This window comes from Myzus persicae, unplaced genomic scaffold, assembly GCF_001856785.1.
Source record: "Myzus persicae strain clone G006 unplaced genomic scaffold, MPER_G0061.0, whole genome shotgun sequence".
Classification (NCBI taxonomy): Eukaryota; Metazoa; Arthropoda; class Insecta; order Hemiptera; family Aphididae; genus Myzus; species Myzus persicae.
The window spans coordinates 1,324-5,187 of record NW_019103862.1 but is presented as its reverse complement, the minus strand read 5'-3'; positions in this window follow the sequence as shown (position 1 = coordinate 5,187).

Genomic DNA, 3,864 nt, shown 5'->3' with positions numbered 1-3,864 from the left:
GTACTACTACTACTACACTACTACTACTACTACTACAACAACAGCCTGTGCTATACTGCCATATTATTTTATTATCATATATTCATATTATAGTAAAACTACTGCAGCGACGGTGGCTACAAAAAAAATGTAATATCATCACACGCACACTCACGGCAATTTTGCGTTCAATACGATTCAATTCCTGGTCCGAGCGAATTTGCTAATAATATTATTTCATGTTCGGCCGCGGTCGACGGTGGTTGAGTTTAGAGTATTTGGGTGAGAACAGCGTCGTCGCGTCGAGTGCTTGTGGTACGTGTCTCTCGGGATGATCAAATCGCTCCCCAATCCCCACTATGACGACAGAAATTTTTTTACCGATTTCATCTGTTATTTTGAAGTCTGTGTTATTAGTATGCGAATATTGTGATGATGTTTTTGTTTTGAACGCAAGACCAACCAATAATAAATAGGTACCTACCCACTAAAATAGCAGCCAAATACGTGGAATTATTACATTTTACAATTTTAATAACAACTACTGATAAAATGTGATAGATAATATTGGAAAAGCTGTAAGTGGATGTCAATTTCCTGAACAGTGGATTACAAGTGGGTCACTGACTCACTGTAATGGGTGGTGTTAAATTTTAATACAATGCTATACAATAATTGTACACTAAAAACGATTCTGAGCGAAGATGGTATGTCAGCTTACGATACTTAATAAATAAACCTAACCTCACTTGCCTCACCCCCAAAACCGCCACTGGGTTTATTATCAACTTAAGTTACAGCGATGTACGACAATAATGTGGACGACGATGTTTGATCGTTCTGTACAAAGGGTATATCGGTATCCATGACGGTCAATTCATTTTGAGATCAATTTTAAAAAAGGTTGCGTGTAGTAAATAATTTTTGTTTTGTGAGAGAGCGTTTTTAGAAGTAGTTTTTTTTTTGTAGATGTGTAGGATGAGAAGCTTGAAAAATGTATTTTGGAGAGCTTCGTTGACCAACCGTCCTTTGCATGATTATTCATGTAGGTAACTAACCTGAGTACTGTGGTTAGAATTGATTATCTAATTATTTTTAGAATTTACAGGAATTGTTAGGCTAGCATGCTGTATAGTGCTCTATATTTCATCCAAATTTTGTTTATTTTGTACACGGGTGATATCCGGAGAGGACTGCATTTCTTAGGAGAGTAGGTCACGGAACGACTCACGCAATAATGTGAAAACTCGACGACTGAATAAAAGAACCACATTTTGCAAGGCACGGAGAGAGCGTATACTTACAGTCTTACAGATTCAACTTAAATTAGATAATTTAAATTGAGTTTGACGTTAACGATTTACACGTAGCCACGCAGGTACCCCCTTATTTTTTACGGAATTGATTAAGAAGGACGACAATGAATTCGAACGGACTTAAATAAAGACGCGTGTGTCGTCGCAGTGCGTCGACATTACATTGTTTTGAGTGGGTATTATATAAACTAAATAAATAAAAGGTTAGATTTTTTTTTAAAGGATCCCGTAAACATACTATCCACTATCCAGTTACCTACATGTAATGATAAGGTACACTCGACTATAGTTGAGTGGTTACCTACTTCCAATTCTGTTTTTTTTTACAATCTGTCAAGAGAGAGGGTTGAGATTTTTATTTGAGGAGACACTGAAAAAAAAGCACCAATACGTCTGAACCCCCTCCACCCTTTCTATTTTATCTATACAATAAGAAATAAATTTTCAAAAACTAAAAACAAACTGATATATTATGCTTAAAACGATACAACTTCCTTAAAAATTTGAAATAATAATTTAATATAATAACAAATGTATTATAGCAAACAAAATAAAATGTAATAAAATATGCATGCAATTCACACTATGATGAGGTTTAAAAAACAAATTTACAATAAATCTATTTTTCTTTTTTTGTCTTAGAAAATAAGTTAATTACATTAAATTGAATAAGGGTCATGGACTTTTATTTTTTAATTGAAATTTATTTCGTATGAATAGTTAATAATTTCACTGTTCAGAATGGTCGAATTATCAGCCATGAGGACAAATTACAAAGTATTATAAAAACAATAAATATTAAGAAACATGTACTATTTACCTATCACGATGGCGTGACTACCCGACAGCGACGTCGATATAAATGAGGACCGAGGTCCGAGGTATCACCCATCACTCATCACTCATCAGGTATTATTATGAAAAGCGTCTCATAGCGTAGATAGTAAACCCCACTCACATTAGAAATCCTCCAGTACCCACGCTCTTGTATTCGCGAGTTGTTGCGTCGCAACATCTATTTGATGTAATACCATATTTGAACGATTATGACTATGATCTATTCAAATTTTTAAATATTTTATAAAACAAGAGTATTATTTATTTTTCCCGTGTTCTAATTTCTATGTGGGAAGACGTTGTTTCATTGTCTCCTATGACGCTTCGCCATTGCAATCCGTACATTTTCAACAAATAAAGTTCAATACTTTATTTTTATTTTCTCAATTTCGTATAATATTTCAAGTTCTGACTTTAAAAGAAAATGTATTTCAGTAATTTCAATACTGACATTGCCGCCCATTCGTTATTCATTTTATTTTATCTCAAAGTTGTATTTACCATTATAGGGAAATTTCTTTGTGTATGAAAATTAAATTTTTATCTACGTTTATATTATTTTATAATAATTAAAGTTGAGTTGCAATTAAATCCATTTAATAATCCACTTGTGACTGGTTAATTTGATTTTTTTATAATTTATATAGTTTTAGGCTTCAGTCGTATTTTGAATCCTGAACCTTTCTATAATTATTAGTTATTAATTGCTAACAATACGGCTTATAAACTGTCAGCTTTAAATTGAAACACAAAAACTGTTTGTATTTGAAACATTTGTTTATGTGCGCAATTGTATACAAGCTCGCTCGAATGCTTGATATTAGTTGTGCAAATAGCTGAAATATAAATATTTAATATCAATAAAATGTAGGCTAATTAATTAAAAATACATTATTATCCGAGTATATGATAAAAATTAGTTTACAATAAGCACCTTTTATGTGTGTTATTAAATTATAATCTGCATAACATTACACACAGTTAATAAAAATGTACTTTTACAATTCTTTACTTTTAATTATTAACATTCTTATATTGACAATACACATACAATCTCAAAAACAAAAAGGTGAGCTTCCTGTTAAAATATATTATTTTAAAAAAACATTAATTAAATGTCTACAAACGTGTTTTACGTTTGTGTAAGTATAGTACGTTATTCTATTCATTCGTAAATAATTGGTAATTGGTATCCAATGTAGGATTTCAATTTTTTAGTAGTTTTTCTTGATACTTTATGTGTGGATATTTTGTATCTCGTTTTCAGGCTTTTTGAATGATATGCTTAGAATTAGTTTAAAATGTATTTTGATATTTTTAAAACTTTTTTGTGTGTAGAAAAAAATAGAATATGAGATATCATGTGTTACAATTTCAAGCCATTTTAGTTGTTGAAAGAAAAATTCATGAATTTTTAACTACAAAAAATGTGTACATTTTTATGATTTTAGTCAAAATTTGATTTCAAATGCTTACTTATGAAAAATAACAGTGAAAAGTGTTTTAAATATGTTTGATTTGCTACTATTGTATTATACTTTCAAATTATTTATTCACAAATCATAAATAATTTTTTAAAAAAACCATAATGTTAATAAAAACAACTAATATGTACTATAATGTAATATGTAATATATAATATTTTAATATGTGTGATATTGGTAGTAATGTTTATAGTTATTATTTATGGGTGTATACATACATATTGGTATACATAGATGATAGATTATCT